This window comes from Colossoma macropomum, unplaced genomic scaffold (genome assembly GCF_904425465.1).
Source record: "Colossoma macropomum unplaced genomic scaffold, Colossoma_macropomum, whole genome shotgun sequence".
In the NCBI taxonomy this organism is placed as follows: Eukaryota; Metazoa; Chordata; class Actinopteri; order Characiformes; family Serrasalmidae; genus Colossoma; species Colossoma macropomum.
This window is the reverse complement of record NW_023495007.1, coordinates 1,833,103-1,850,097: the sequence shown is the minus strand read 5'-3', so window position 1 is coordinate 1,850,097 and position 16,995 is coordinate 1,833,103. Positions and strand designations below refer to the sequence as shown.

Below are 16,995 nucleotides of genomic sequence, written 5' to 3'. Positions count from 1 at the left end.
TTAGGGTTAGGGTTAGGAAAATGACATTTAAGCCCAGCATTAGGGTTGGGATTATGTTTGGGGCCCATTTAAAGAACATCACACAGGGTTAGAACTGGGACAAGGGTTATGTTTACAAATAGGGCTAGTTTTAAGAATAACCCCAGGGTTAGGGTTGTTCATTAGGGTTAGGGTTAGGGTTAGGAAAATGATGACATGTAGGCCCAACATTAGGGTTGGGATTATATTTGGGGCCCATTTCATGAATGACACACGGGGTTAGAACTGGGACAAGGGTTATGTTCACAAACAGGGCTAGTTTTAAGGAAAACCCTAGGGTTAGGGTTGTTCATTAGGGTTAGGGTTAGGTTTAGGGTTAGGAAAATGATGACATGTAGGCCCAACATTAGGGTTGGAATTATGTTTGGGGCCCATTTCCAGAACATCACATCTAGTTAGAACTGGGACAAGGGTTATGTTTACAAACAGGTCTAGTTTTAAGAATAACCCTAGGGTTAGTGTTGTTCATTAGGGTTAGTTTTAGGGTTAGTATTAGGAAAATGATGACATGTAGGCCCAGCATTAGGGTTGGGATTATGTTTGGGGCCCATTTGAAGAATGACACACAGGGTTAGAACTGGGACAAGGATTATGTTTACAAATAGGGCTAGTTTTAAAAATAACCCTAGGGTTAGGGTTAGGAAAATGATGACATGTAGGCCCAACATTAGGGTTGGGGATTATGTTTGGGGCCCATTTCTTGAATGACACATGGGGTTAGAATTGGGACAAGGGTTATATTTACAATCAGGGCTAGTTTTAAGAATAACCCTAGGGTTAGGGTTATTCATTAGGGTTAGTGTTAGGGTTAGGTTTAGGAAAATGATGACATGTAGGCCCAACATTAGGGTTGGGATTATGTTTGGGGCCCATTTCAAGAACATCACACGGGGTTAGAACTGGGACAAGGGTTATGTTTACAAACAGGGCTAGTTTTAAGAATAACCCTAGGGTTAGGGTTGTTCATTAGGGTTAGGGTTAGGAAAATGATGACATGTAGGCCCAACATTAGGGTTGGGATTATGTTTGGGGCCCATTTCAAGAATGACACACTGGGGTTAGAACTGGGACAAGGGTTATGTTTACAAACAGGGCTAGTTTTAAGAATAACCCTAGGGTTAGGGTTAGGGTTAGGGTTAGGAAAATGATGACATGTAGGCCCAACATTAGTGTTGGGATGATGTTTGGGGCCCATTTAAAGAATGAAATACAGGGTTAGAACTGGGACAAGGGTTATATTTACAAACAGGGCTAGTTTTAAGAATAACCCCAGGGTTAGGGTTAGGGTTAGGAAAATGATGACATGTAGGCCCAACATTAGGGTTGGGATTATGTTTGGGGCCCATTTCAAGAATATCACATGGGGTTAGAATTGGGACAAGGGTTATGTTTACAAACAGGGCTAGTTTTAAAAATAACCCCAGGGTTAGGTTTGTTCATTAGGGTTAGGGTTAGGGTTAGGGTTAGGAAAACGATGACATGTAGGCCCAACATTAGGGTTGGGATTATGTTTGGGGCCCATTTCAAGAACATCATATGGGGTTAGAACTGGGACAAGGGTTATGTTTACAAACAGGGCTAGTTTTAAAAATAACCCTAGGGTTAATGTTGTTCATTAGGGTTAGGAAAATGATGACATGTAGGCCCAACATTAGGGTTGGGATGATGTTTGGGGCCCATTTCAAGAATGACACACAGGGTTAGAACTGGGACAAGGGTTATGTTTACAAACAGGGCTAGTTTCAAAAATCACCCTAGGGTTAGGGTTGTTCGTTAGGGTTAGGGTTAGGGTTATTTGCACAAGATCTTTATGGTGAGGACGTGCAGTTGGGCTTAGGCACTGTTAAAATAGATATGAAGAAATCTAAGTATTATAGATAAATTTGAGAATTTTTCTCTTTCTACATAGAAAATTTACAGAACTGTTCTATGTCAATATAAAACATTTACAGAAATGTATCATAGTTGGATTAGGGTTAGGGTTATTTGTTTAAGATCTTCATGTTGAGGAAGTGCAGTGGTGCTTACTCACTGTTAGCCTTGATATGGAAATATTTAATAATTAGATAAATTAAAGTATTCTACTATGTACACAGAAAATTAATAGAATTGTAGTATATCTACATAGAAACTTTACATAATTTTTCTATGTCCATAGAGAAAATTTACAGAAATGTTATATTGGTCTTGGTTTAGGTTTAGTATTATTTGCTGAATATCTTTATGGTAAGTTCAATGGTCCTCAGTCACTGAAATATTTAGAAATTATAGAGAAAGTACAGAATTCCTATAGGTTTGTACAGAACATTTACAAAACTTTTCCAAATCTTTAAAGGAAAGTTATGGAATTTTTCTATATCCACACAGAAATTTATAAGAAAAATTATATAATAGCTGGATGAGGGTTAGGGTTATTTAGTGAAAATCTTTATGGTGAGGAAGTGCAGTGACCCTTACTCACAGTGAGTCTAAATAAGTAAATATTTAATAATTACAAATAAATTCCAGAACTGTTCTATCTCTGTAAAGAGGCTTTACATATTCTGCTTTCATATTAAAATAAGGTAAATGTCTTCAAAATTTTTGTATATTTAAGAATTACTGAATATTTCTAAGATTGTAGAAAAATCATGTAATTTTGATTCAAAATCATGTAAATCTGACTCAAAATTATGCAATTTATCTCAAATTTATGTAATTTTAAATAAATTACTGAATTTTCACAGAAAAATTATGTAATTTTTTCTATAATTTTTATAACACTAAAATAAGGGGGTTATTTTATTGTTATACACGCTTGGGAAAAAACAGCATAGAAAATTTATGTAATCAGGTAAATATGACTTAAAATTATGTAATTTATCTCAAAATTATGTAACTTTAGCTAAAAAGACAATTTTTATTCAAAATTATGTATTTGTTCTATAAATTGTCTAACTTAAGCAAGAAAAACAAGGTGGTAATTGTAGCCTAATACTCGCATGGAAAAAAATTAGGTAATTTTTCTACGCCATTTTTTTCCATCCGAGGAAATGTACAGAATTTTTATGTCAAAGAAAATTAAAAATAAATTCTGTCCATATAGGAAAGTTACAGAATTCTTTAGTGTCTAGATATAAAACTTACAGTAATGTTATACAGCACTTTCAGACAAATTGCAAAACTGTTGTAAGATTTCAAAATTACATTAAATAAATGTATCTAAAGTTTTCCAAATATTTGTATATCGTCAAAAATGATCTATTTCTATAAAAATTAGCCTAGAAAAATTCTCCAATAAATATATTTTTAAATAAAATTCTGAAAATGTAATACTTTTTTCTTGTAATCTCGTATTTTCTTTGCTACTGATAGTTGTGCTTCTGTATTTATGAGAAAAAGGCTCTGGCCAAGCATTGGCCAAGGCTAAACATTCAAAAACCCTATTCGTTCTGGCCATAGAGAAATTGGGCTTAGACCCGGAGTTCCTAATATGGGCATAACGAGGACTACAGTATCAGAGCCGTATAGAGAGAGAGTAGCGTCAACGGAAGTTCAAAATGCTTGATGGTCACATGATTCATGTAGACTTCAGATAGTTCCAGGAAGTTCTTTGGGGGCAATTCAAACCCATAAACACTCAGCGACAGAACTGAGTCTTTTGGTACAGTCAATAAATGCACTGATTTACAATATTTATATAGAAAACCAACGTGTGTGTAGTTACAACAATATGATATATTTTAAAGTCAAATTCACTACTATTTGAGGATTAAACAGCTGTCGTTACCTGCCTTTTTGACGTTAGGCTAACGTGAACATGGTTTCAAAGTGTGTTTTGGTTGTTTCATTGCTTTGACTTTTCAGTATATTATATATAGTAGATATTATGTCCTTAAACTTGTATGGTAGTTAAGATCAGTCATATCCTAATGTTTATTGATATACTTAGAGGGAGGGGAAGAGAAGGAATGTTTTCAAAATTGAGATCAGATTAATTTTCAACATAAATAAATATTGTCACGGATTCTCCCTTTGTCCCTCTCAGTGCATCTTTGGCCCCCTCTATGGTAGCCATGTGTCTTTTTGTTTTCTTGTGACATGTGCTTTTTGTTGTTGTTCTGTGTCTCCGCCCTGGTCCTGCCCCCTTGTTATCTGTTCAACCTGCCTGTAGCTCCGCCCCTCATTAGTCCCAGGTGTGTCACTTCCCCTCTGTGTATTTATACCCCTGTGTTTGTTCAGTCTTGGTCTTGCATTGTGGATGTTACTCTGTTGATGTTACGTTGTCTCTTGGTTTTGTAGTTTGGTTTTGCTTTTGTCATGAACTCGTCAGTTATTCAAACCTCTGCAACTCTGGACCCTATTAGCTCTACAATCAATAAAAGCAACTCGCATTTGCATCCCGCCTCCATGCCTCAAACGTTACAGAATGCAAGACCACACAGGGAAGCAGCGAGTGTGCAGGAACTTATTAAGGAGAATGAGGTCAGACTTCAGGAGAGTTATCATCTGCTGCATCGGCTTCAGTTGTTGTTCCCAGTTAAAGAGAGAGAAGCTTCCTTGCTCTCAGCTCAGCCAGCAGCCATGGATGTCACAGCAGTCCCGCCTGCCTCCGTGGACGTCGCTGCAGGGCCGCCTGCCTCCGTGGACATCGTTGCAGGGCCGCCTGCCTCCGTGGACGTCGCAGCAGGCCCTCCTGCCGCCGGGGGCGTCGCAGCAGTCCCGCCTGCCTCCGTGGACGTCGCAGCAGTCCCGCCTGCCTCCGTGGACGTCGCAGCAGTCCCGTCTGCCTCTGTGGACGTCGCTGCAGGGCCGTCTGCCTCCGTGGACGTCGCTGCAGGGCCTCCTGCCTCCGTGGACGTTGCAGCAGGCCCTCCTGCCTCCGTGGACGTCGCAGCAGGGCCGCCTGCCTCCCAGGACGTCGCAGCAGGGCCGCCTGCCTCCCAGGACGTCGCAGCAGGGCCGCCTGCCTCCCAGGACGTCGCAGCAGGGCCGCCTGCCTCCCAGGACGTCGCTGCGGCCCAGGCTGCCGCCGGGGGCATGGCAGCAGGCCCTCCTGCCGTCAGGGGTGTGGCAGCAGGCCCTCCTGCCGCCGAGGACGTCGCTGCGGCCCAGGCTGCCTCCATGGACGTCGCTGCAGGCCCTCCTGCCGCCGAGGACGTCGCTGTGGCCCAGCCTGCCGCCGAGGATGTCACTTCAGAGTTCCCTGACCTGCTGGTTGCCTCCACGTCTCCAGACCTGCCCGTGGTCTCAGGGTCACCAGTCCCAGTTCCTGCTTCTGCACACTGGGATAATCCTTTTCTCACTTCCTGTCCCGCTTCGGCGCCGGCCTCTCAGCATCACGCTCCGCCACCAACCTCCCAGCGACCCCTTTCTGCGTCCAGTGACAACCTCCCAGCGTCCTGCTCCAGTGCCGACCTTCCAGTGTCCTGCTCTTCGAACATTTCCCCGGCTCCCTGTTCAAGTACCATTCTCCTCGCCTTTCAAGTTCCCTGCCCAGTCAACCTCCCAGTTCCTTCACCTACATGAACTTCTTAATTCTGTGTGTGCCCCCATGTCTGTCCAGTCTCCAATCCATAGTTTTGTTTCTGTCCCTGTCACCTTGTATATATCTGTTCTAGTCTCTATCCAGGTTCCTGTTCCTGTGTCTGGTCTTTTTGTACCCATTCCTGTCCATGTCTCTGTCCCAGTAACCATGTCTGTTCCACTGTCCAGACTTCCCTCTTGTATCCTGTATCTCCACTCCAGTCTCCTGTTCTCTCTCCACTTTTGTCTTCAGTCTCGTCTCCTGTCCTGTCTCCTGTCCCGTCTCCTGCCCAGTCCCTCCTCCTAACCGGCTCTCACTTTGGATGGCCTTTGTTTTTCGCGCCTCGGGAGCTGCGCGTTAGGAGGGGGGTTCTGTCACGGATTCTCCCTTTGTCCCTCTCAGTGCATCTTTGGCCCCCTCTATGGTAGCCATGTGTCTTTTTGTTTTCTTGTGACATGTGCTTTTTGTTGTTGTTCTGTGTCTCCTCCCTGGTCCTGCCCCCTTGTTATCTGTTCCACCTGCCTGTAGCTCTGCCCCTCATTAGTCCCAGGTGTGTCATTTCCCCTCTGTGTATTTATACCCCTGTGTTTGTTCAGTCTTGGTCTTGCATTGTGGATGTTACTCTGTTGATGTTACGTTGTCTCTTGGTTTTGTAGTTTGGTTTTGCTTTTGTCATGAACTCGTCAGTTATTCAAACCTCTGCAACTCTGGACCCTATTAGCTCTACAATCAATAAAAGCAACTCGCATTTGCATCCCGCCTCCATGCCTCAAACGTTACAGATATAATTAACATAAATACATGTTTAATTAATGGTTGTTTCAGTAATCACAAGGCCTAGATAATTTTAATGACTTGATGACTACTATAAACTCTATGACTTTCCGAAAGGACAGAAGGAGAAGGAACCAAAGAAATTTGTTTGGCCTGCATTTGAAAAAACCTGTATTAAAAATGTTTGGTTTCTCCACTGACACAGAGAGAAGAAAAAACTGCTGGCTCAAGTCAGCAGGAGCAATTACTAAATTACTTACCATCACAAACGATTACAACAACAACATGACACTGCATACATTTCACAAACAAAAGCCACACCACTGGGAAGCTCAATGTTTTATTTATTAAAAATAAGGAACAGGTAAAGAATTGCAAAACCCAAGGAGTTGAGACTCAGGGTGCAGGGTGGGGGTGCTGTCTTATTGTAGGGACTCTCTAGGCTGAGTTGAATCCCCCCCGTGGTTCCTGCCATTAATCCAAAATCAACTAAACTGCAACATAATGTACAGATAACAGTCAACAGAATCACAAAGCCTGCAAACACTCAGTCCACAAGTCTTATATTTGTTTACTCTTTAAAGTCTCCAATATGGGCTCTAAATCCACATCAATAGTGACGTATCACGAAAATAGCTCTTTCTTTTTATTGTGTAACTTATGTTAACTCATTTTACCTCCTCCACCTCCACTACACAAGCTTGGCTGTTTATGGTTAACATTATGTGCTGATACTTTACTCGCGCTCCTGCTGCCCTTTTCCTTAGCCGGGACTACTGAATGTGGATGCCCTACTATGTGTTCTCTCTTGTGCAGGCAGCCCAAGTGCCATCAGGCTGGTCAGCGCTTAACATCATCCGGCCAGGAGGGCGTTCCACGCAGACGCCTTATACAGCATTTCCAGCTGTCCTCACGTACACGTGAGTAAACGTGCATCTAAGAAACATGGCAGACGCCACAGGGAATGAGCGCAATCGTAGTGGTATCAAAAATATTTTGAGGGTCTCCGTATCTGTCACAAATACTTGCGCAACCACAACCTGCCTGACTTGACTTGTGGCCTTTTCACACAGTGCCTGGGATGTTATCGTTAACACCCCCACCCCGAATTGTTCTCTGGAACGTACCTCTGTACCTTCCGTTACAGTTAACATGCATCTGAGACGTGCAGCCGACACCACCGAGCGCATGTTGGAGCCCACAGATTTGCAAATGTTTAGGCATTGAGATGCAAAAAAAAAAAAAACTTGGATTGTATTCCGGCAGTGATGAGTACCAGGGATCGCGATGTCTACAACTCAAATATGGCCATTTTATTTCTATCCAAAAGGAATAGTGAACCAACACGTGTCTCTTGACCTTTTTCTATGTCAGGTTAATAATGACACAATAGTGGTGAACCCCAAAGAAATAAATCAACTTTTCTTTGTGGAGTTTACCTCTGAATTGTCATAAAACAACGTCTGTCTTTTGTTTTAGGTATTTCAGCAGTACTTCCTTTAACATGGTTTACAGGAACTTGTCTCTTGTTAGAGAAGTGCTTCGGTTGTAGTATTTTACCTGCACGCTTTTAACTTTTTACTGCTTTCTATCTACACTCTTTGTCCATTACTTGCTGTTGAAATTGATCAGTAAGTACAAATTATTCACTTGTCAGCATCAGCGTGTTAAACATATTTATCTCATGTTATAATTCACCTTTGGTATTTCTTTCTAGATGGACCACATTTGGTCAATTGTGCCAATGCTGTGATACCCGAGAGGTACCCCCTGGAAGGCTTGGTGAGGTGGAGCGAAAGGACCGTCTAGCTGTAGACGTGTTACCTCTGAACACGTTTTCTTATTTGTTTGTTTGTCTTTTTGTGTGTGTGTGTGTGATGGGTTTGCTTTGTTTTCTAGGCAATTGTGCCAATGCTGTCCACCCTGGACATACCTCCTGGAAGAATTGGTGAGGCAGAATGAAAGGACCATGTACCTGTAGACGGACCAGAGCAGATGCTGTCCTGTTACAGCGGACGTCTGCTGCAAAGTGGTGTACGAGTAGTTATTACTCTGGTCGTGATCTGGATGCTCCAGAATTTAGTTAAGTATTCATTGCTTTAGTTAAGTCTGCAGTGTTTATATGTCATTATAAACACATGATCAGTATTTTTGCATTTTGCTGTACTGTCTTGTAGCGTGATTACTTACCATTTACAGCACCTATGATGTTCTATATACCAAATGTCTTCTTGTCCACAACAGTTTTGCACTGACACACTATTCCATTTTTCTTTTTCATTTTGATGATTAGCTTGATTTGAAGTGGGCGACAACAATATTTACTTGCTTTTTTAGGTGGCACAGTGGGTAATAAAATCTGTTTGTGGGATTTTTGATTGAAACACTAACTATTAATACTTGTTTCACTTTATAGCTGCTCAACTGCATATGTTGACGCTCCTGGAGCACATTAAGCATCAGCAAACTCAAATACTGGGAGCACTAGGTAACCTGAACACCAGGTTTGAGGCAAACAACGGATTCCAGGGGTCTCTTGAGATGCCTGAAGGATTTCAGTTCCCACTGGAAATCATTGAAGAGGTCGAACAGTTTGAAGCCTGGCTCGCTGATTCCGTAAATGCCAAATATAACGCCAAATATAACCTGGTAGTTGTTGACTTTTTTTTTACCTTAGCTGTTTAATTTCAACAGCATACTGTAGATCAGCATACTTTGTAGTAAAATACTGCACAAGACATTGGACCTTATTATTGTTGTATTCTCATCCTAAATTCCTGATAGTTTTTCATAAAGTGGATTTGCTCTATTACTTTAATCTTGTCTTGGAGTACTCCCTATCCTGCACATTTTTGCACTTTCCCTGCTTCACCACATGCACTTGAATACAGTATGTGGTTGTTAATGAGCAGATTAGTTGCATCAGGTGGGTTGGGAGCAGGATAAACACAAAAAGAAAGTGCACAATATCCTGGACTAGGGTTCAGAAGTACTGGACTAGGCCATTTGCCCAGAAGTGCCATTCACAAAGCCGTAAATATTCGTAAATATTATCAGTGTTAATAGAGCTACATTTTCTAGGCTGAACTGTGGTCTGTGCATTGTACGATTCTTACCCCAAGCATATGGAAATTTCCTCTTGTATTATTCACAAATGATTAGTTAACAGTCCTGCTCTGCCAGTTGATGTGGCCATGAAACAATAGACAGACAGAGAGTTGTATATAGATATAGACAGAAAGAGAGTCTATCTCTACAGCTCTCTGTTTGTCTATATCTACCCACAACTCTCTGTCTGTCTCTCCGTGTATTTTTATCCACAAGTCTCTGTCTGTCTCTTCGTGTATATTTATCCACAAGTCTCCGCTTGTCTCTCCGTATATATCTGTCCACAACTTTCCGTCTGTCTCTCCGTGTGTATCTATCCACAACTCTCCATCTGTCTCTCCGTGTGTATCTATCCACAAGTCTCCGTCTGTCTCTCTGTGTCTATCCACAAGTCTCCGTCTGTCTCACTGTGTATATCTGTCCATATGTCTCCGTCAGTCTCTCCGTGTGTATCTATCCACAAGTTTCCATCTGTCTCTCTGTGTATATCTATCTACAACACTCTGTCTCTCTGTCAATCTATCTGTTTTTACATAGGAGCTGTACAGAAATGCAAAGTGAGCAGCAACGCCACTGAAGAAGAGATTACTAAACATACTATGGTGGGCGCAGGGAGCGATACAGGTTTGTGTTGCAACCTAGTTTGAACTTATATTGAACGATATACAGGTTCATCAGAGTTTTATGATATGATTTTTTGCCCAGGAGCACTGGTGCCCCTGATTTGAAATAGGAGAGCAGGAAGCGCAGGATCTGCGAGCACCAACTTAATATGAACTTATTATTTATTGTTTTAACGTATTTATTTATTTTTTTGTTCCTCAGTCAGAGACGATGGTAATACAGAAATCAAATTTTCCTACATAGTCCAAGCCCTTAAGGGTTACCTGAACAAAATTAAGAATTACCATTTTCAGTTATTTAACAAGTATTATGTCCTTTCCTTGCAGTTTTAGTGTTTTTATCTAATAAACACAAAGCATGTTTTTATCCCAACAGTTCTTATTAGTTTAGCCTGTGAGTCTGTTTGCCAGGTAGACATTTCTTACTGTAATGTCTTGATAGTTTAACATTAATTGAAGTAGTATTTTCTGTCAACTAACATGCCATCACCTCTCCCACCCATTGCATACGCGTAGGGCGGGTAGCTGATTTTCAATTAGATAAAATAAGGTGGCGAGCCAGTAAGGATGCAAAGGCTATGGCATCAGAATGGGCAACTGGCATCGCTGCCCCATCAGGGGCCACACCAATTATAGCAATTTCCGGGCCAGGACTGATCTCTTTGTTGCAAATAGGAGAATGTCTCAAAAATATAGGGCCAGAATTGTACCAGTTGCTGGCATGACCAGATCATATGATAAAGGGTAGCCGGAGCCTGCTGACATCGGGAGCAAGTTGGGTCTATGTCCGAATATATCTTGGCAAGCCTGCTCCTAGAAAGATGGAGCCAATGCAACACTTTAAATTGAAGTAAACCATGTCTGATACAAATAGAAGTTGAATGTATCCTCTTAATTGCCAAAAGCCAGGAATAATCTGAAATCTTGTAGCCAAAGTCCTCCTCCCATGCTGCCCTAATAAGGTTAAGCAATGGTGAAGCAATCGTTTGAATAGCAGAATACAGTCTTCTCACAACTCCCTTTTGACTCGGTTCACCATCTAACCACTCATCTATCCAACTATTTGACAGGGGTAATGGAAAAGAAGTGAAATGCTTCCTAACAAAGGTACGTATCTGTAAATACCTGAAAAAATGTGAGCGGGGGATACTGTACTCACTCACTAACTGCTCAAAAGACATACATACACTGTCCTTAAAAAGATCTTTTATCCGTTTTAAACCATTATTGTACCAAAACTTGAATGCTGCATCTGTAAATGAGGGTGAGAAAAGCGCATCTGCAGCAATTGGAAGAGAGGGCAAAGCCTGTCTCAGCTTAAAGTGGGTCCTAAATTGGGACCATATTTGAAGTGAGCTGCTCACGATGGGGTTATTTGTAAGGCGCTGTTTACTGAGTGGTAATGGGGCACATACTAAAGAAGATAGGGACACAGGATGTGCAGAATGTTGTTCCATTTCTGCCCACACTGATCCACCTCCCTCATAGTATGCCGAGACCCAGTATGTTAATTTATGAATATTAGCTGCCCAGTAATGCTGTAGGAAATTTGGGAGTGCTAAGCCTCCATCTTCTTTCTGTCTCTTCACATATGCCTTCCTTATCCGCAGGATAGTCTTATTCCAGATAAAAGCGGATATGGACTTATCTAGCTTTTTGCAAAAAGGACTTTGGTATGAAGACGAGCACTGTTTGAAAGAGGAATAAAAATCTGGGCATAATATCGCTAGTGACATTGTTAGTGACAACCTGTATATCCAGTAACTTAAGAATTAAAAGAGCACAAACATTTTTTAAGGGCACAAACCACCACAAACGCAGCACAAATGAATGAGACACTTTTGGTGCAATTTGGACGTTGATGGGGGGCTGCGTGACGTCATTCGTCCAACGTTTATAACTGGAGAATTAAAACAGCTGGAATGTTTCTTTTAAAGGCACAAACCAGCACAAATGCAGTACAAATGTAGCACAAACTAATGAGACCCTTTTCGTGTGGTTTGGACGTTTATGGGGGTCTAAATGACGTCACTTACTTAACAATAATTTAATATCTAAATAAATATCTAATAACTTAATAAATACAACAGCACAAACATTTCTTTTAATGGCACAAACACAGCACAAACGAATGAGACCCTTTTTGTGTGATTTGGATGTTGATGAGGGGGTGAGTGACGTCACAGGCAATAAAATGTAATGTTTAATTTCTTAAAAACGGTGCCAGCACAAACAATGATTTCTATTTGCCACAAACCAGCACAAATGCAGCACAAACGAATAGTAGCATTTTTATTACATTTCTGACCACATAGGGGGCCAGCTTCATGGAGGTCTTATATAAATAAGCCATAGGCTCTGCTAGCTTTAACCACTGCTAGCTTTAGCCTGTTGGCTCTTATAAATAAGCCATAGGCTCCGCTAGCTTTAGCCTGTTAGCTCTTATGAACAAGCTATAGCCTCTGCTAGCTTTAACCTCCACTCTTATAAACAAACTGTAGCCTCTGCTGCCGTTACCCTGTTTTGAGTGGTGGGTCAGTTCTGACAGTGGTGGTTTAAAGGTGGCTGAGATGTGGCCCTGTAATGGCAGCAAACAGGCTGGGTTCTGGCAACCGCTTCTGGCCCACTCCTGTGCCATCATTCTGTGTGGTATGTGGGCCACATCTAAATATCAGATGTGGCCCAGGTTTGGGCCATATCAAATGTGCTATCTGATTGAATCTATTCTATTGGAAACTGACCACTATGTAGCACTTTATTTTGAACTCGGTCTCAAATACAAAGACATTGTTTCAGTGCTCACCAACAGACATCGTTATATCAGAGCACCATTTAAAAAGACTTTTTCGGAGGAAGAGTTACACAAATATATCCAAGGTATTGGTTTTTATTCAAGAGCAGCTACAGATTTCTGGACAACTTAATGGCCATAGGTGAATGTATGCAAAGTGTTTAGAGAATAACCTGTGTGTCAAAAAAGATGTTTGAATAATTCTGAAGGCCCTTGACCCAAGAGGCGTAGAGATTAGAGTAGCAAGACGTCTTAATCGACGCCATTATTTTGCGAAATGACCCTAACTTTGGCACTTCGATTCATTTGACAAGTTAAAGCCCTTTGGCATCTGTATAAATGGCTGAATTGACAGCTACTCAAGAAAAATAATTAAATGCAATGCATACATGACTAATAATCATCCTAAAATTAATGGGAGGGGGGGGTTCTATATCGAGGCAGTAAAGTGTTTGGGTGGTTGTCACATTACCGAAAATGGGCATGTGCAAGAATTATCCAATGAAGAAATTGCTGCCATTAGCAATTTCTTCATTGGAACGTCCAAGATGGTTCTACTGTCGGCAGCTATTTGGAAAGAGCCAGTACTGGCAATCAGAGGATCGAGAGTTGGTGGGGTTTCCTCAGGAAAGGATGTCTGGAATGCTACATTGGCATATTCAATAATCTGTGACATAGGGATGTTTGACAGGGGATTTCTGGATAAAGGCCTCCTACAGCTCTCCTTTATGTGTTTTATCCAGGTAATGTAATCATTTGACACAAAATATAACATCTGAACCTAATAGAGACAATCTTCAGAGTAATAAAGCAGTAGTAAAATTAGTGCTTATAGACCAAGTCGTTATTCTGAGGTGAATGAAAGCTTGCTATAAAAATGTCTGCCACTTGGGTCGTCATACATATAAATAAACCACACAGGGGACAAAAGACAGAAACGCCTGCATTTAAAGTTCCCATCAATAGATAGATAAAAATACTGGGATGATTGAGTGATAAGCGAGGGCTGGTTTGTTGTTTATAAAGAGTTGTGCCTTCCATTAACAGAGTATGTAACATCAAAGCCACCAAAGTGGTCCCTCACATTTATATTATTTTTAAAGCTAATTCATGTAAATGAAACTATGATGTGTGAAATGTATTGTTTATATAGCACTGCTGAATGAAATGAAATTCTGTATTATTTTGGTACTAATGCAAGACTATCTTGGACTGATTCCAGGACGAACTGGACAAGAACGCAAAGGTATGGGACTCATTTGATTTGCCTATCAAGAAATTACAAAATGTCCAGTGGACGACCCAATATCATGTACCTGTTTCCAGAATGATACAAGACAGAAGATTTCTTGACCACTGTCTTGGAGGGTGAACTTCAGGTCTGTGAATCTGAATGCAGATTCAAGAGCACCATACCATGTGACCCTGCTGTCTTTTATCTATGCAATGCCATTATGGCAGATTATCTCCTAAGACTACTATAAAGGAGTGAACTTGTACATCTACCGAAGAGATGAAAAGCATACCTTCTTGTAAATTAAAACGTGATATTGTAAATTATGAGTCACAGATTTATGCTAAGATTTTATGGGAAATTTATTGAAATATGGTGAACAAATCAGATTCGCCAGTTTGACCAAGTGCACAGACACTGCAGCTTTATTCAGAACTCATGCCATTTCCCTGAGAGTCATGTTTCTCTTTTACTTGCATAAATCTTAAAGAGAGATCTAAAGGTGTGATTTAGAAACACATCAGAAAGTATTCGTTTATTTAGTAACTATGCAATTTTTAATGCTAACTGCATCATTTTGAGAAAAGTTGGCCACTTGCTCAGTTGATATTTTTCCACACCAAAACTAATTAAACTGAACATTTTTAAATGGTGAGACTAAGCGGTGGATGTTTGTTAAAAGAAACTATATTTCAGTAACTACTACTTCTGATGCATTATCATTTTGCAATATCTCACACTCATTTCTCATTTTTTTTTTTCACGTTCCGTTTCCTCACTTGTTGCCAGTAAGAACATTGTCAAACTCTTTACGGAAATCAGGGTATGACTGATACATGTGGGGTAACTCAAGTACAGCTCCACACGTATGTGTAACAGGTCTACGGCTTAGACCAGACAGATCATTAAAACTGACTTCTATTTTATCTTTGCACATCACAGTGGACCCTGTGCAGAAGCAGAGGAAGGTTTCTAATTTTCTTTGGTCTGCTCCTCTTACATAACGCACCAGGTGGTTAAATGTTATCTGCTCCTGTTGATTCAGATGCTCATTTGCTCGCTGGATAATTTGGGCACCTTTTCTATTTGTAGCCTGCTTTGATGTATATAGCTCCATTACTTTTTCTTTGCTTGACAGGCTGATGTGTACGCCTCTCAGTACAGATGAGAAACAATCTATGACAAATTTAGGTTCTTGAACTTTGTGGGCCATTGTTTTAATGACAGCTTGCATGTTGTCTTGGGCAGGCACTGAGTGTGAACCCATTCTTGAAAAGAATTCAAGCAAGTCCTCAGACTCCGTTTCATCCAAAACTCTCTGGAGTGCTTTTTGAACAGATGCTCGTTCTACTGGAGACAAATATTTTGCAAATGAGGCCGTCAGAAGATCTTCATCAACTGCTGAGACTCTAAGACTGCATGCAAGTAGGAATGTTGGAAACAGTCCGATGGGTATCGCACCATGGTGCAGATAACCCTTTGCCCAAATCCTTCCAATTGCTTTCCATTCCTTTTCTAGTAGTAAGTAAGGCCGTAGCCTTGGAACACGTTCATCTTCCCCCTCACATTATTCAAGAAGGTTTTCCCAGAATGCACTGTATACATCTCTTGGTACACCATTATCATCTAGAGCTTGCAAAGTCCATTCATAATATCACTTTCATTACTACTCCAGCACACCTGTTTTACATAATCGGCTAATTAACAAGCTGTTCCTGAGCGGATGTGTTGGCGCAGAAAAACACTACAGAGCACTGGGAACCTATGCTTTAATAAATTACCTGCACAGACTCCTTGTCTGTGTCTTGTGAAGTACAGGGAACTGTAGTATCCAGGTAATCACCAATAAAAGCATTACATTCAGGCCCCAGGTGAACTACCTGGTCTTCAGATGAGTCTGTCACAGTAAACTCAAGAGCAGGATAAGGCTCATCACTCAGGTAAATCAAAAGGTCTGGATGAGATGAGTAATGTAAGCTATTTTCCTCTTTTGGCAGTCTGCTGGTAGAGAACTGGGTTGTTGCCTGGCTCTCAGCACCTTTATTTTGGGTTTTCCCTTCCTGCAACAAGAGTTAGAATTAAAACATTTTGCCACTACTACATTACTTTAAGTCCCAGTCAGGAAGCGGTGTCACACCCATTCAGTGAGCTCTATGTTTGTAAGAAGTCTACAAAAAAGAGACACAGCATAGACATATCACAACAACAAAAAACACTCTGGGTTCAAGGATTCTGCAAACTAGATCAGCTAATGCCTTTGAAATGAAGAGAGGAGTTTACAAGTTTACTGCTAATCTATATTATTGTAGGGTTTGACACTTACTGCTCTGGTAAAGCAGTTTTAATTGGTAGTTCTTTTACGGACATACTTCTTGGCCTGCCAATAAAATCAATGAATAATAATAATAATACATGAGACTGAAATTGAAACATGCTATGTATATTTTACAATGAATACTAGTACTCATAGAAGTGAGGGCTAAGCTTCAATATTCTACTATTTATCCTCTGCTAGACTATTCAAGGTCCAATGCAGAGTTAAATGTCCTGACGTAAAAACGAATCATTCAAAACAAGTAGCTGCAGGCCTGATATTTCAAAGTGTAATGTGATCAGGGACCAACATAAACATGTCAGTTTTAATCCCCTAAACATGAAGGGCCTCTGTGTAGGCCCAACTAAATTCAGTTTCTCAGAATTCAGAAAATACTATGATACTGAATTTGATCAGCATCACCCAGCACTCAACTCAGGTTTCAACTTAACCCTCTGATTTTGAGCATAGCACACAAAACTGCTTTTATAAATCATAGTAAAACTGTCCAGACAAAGATAACTTCGAGGAATAATTTAATATTGCCTGACACAGACATTTGCCTTTGCCATTTTAACAGGCTCTGAGGTTGATGATGTATCTGTG

At 40.9% G+C, this 16,995-nt stretch overlaps 1 long non-coding RNA gene across 1 annotated transcript; it reads left to right on the top strand.

The window, feature by feature from the left end:
* Window positions 1–308: 308 nt before the first annotated feature.
* Window positions 309–1,501, top strand: LOC118800886. The gene is made up of 2 exons (XR_005006403.1): window positions 309–347; window positions 1,313–1,501. It is a non-coding gene; the product is annotated as an uncharacterized LOC118800886 (long non-coding RNA).
* Window positions 1,502–16,995: the final 15,494 nt, after the last annotated feature.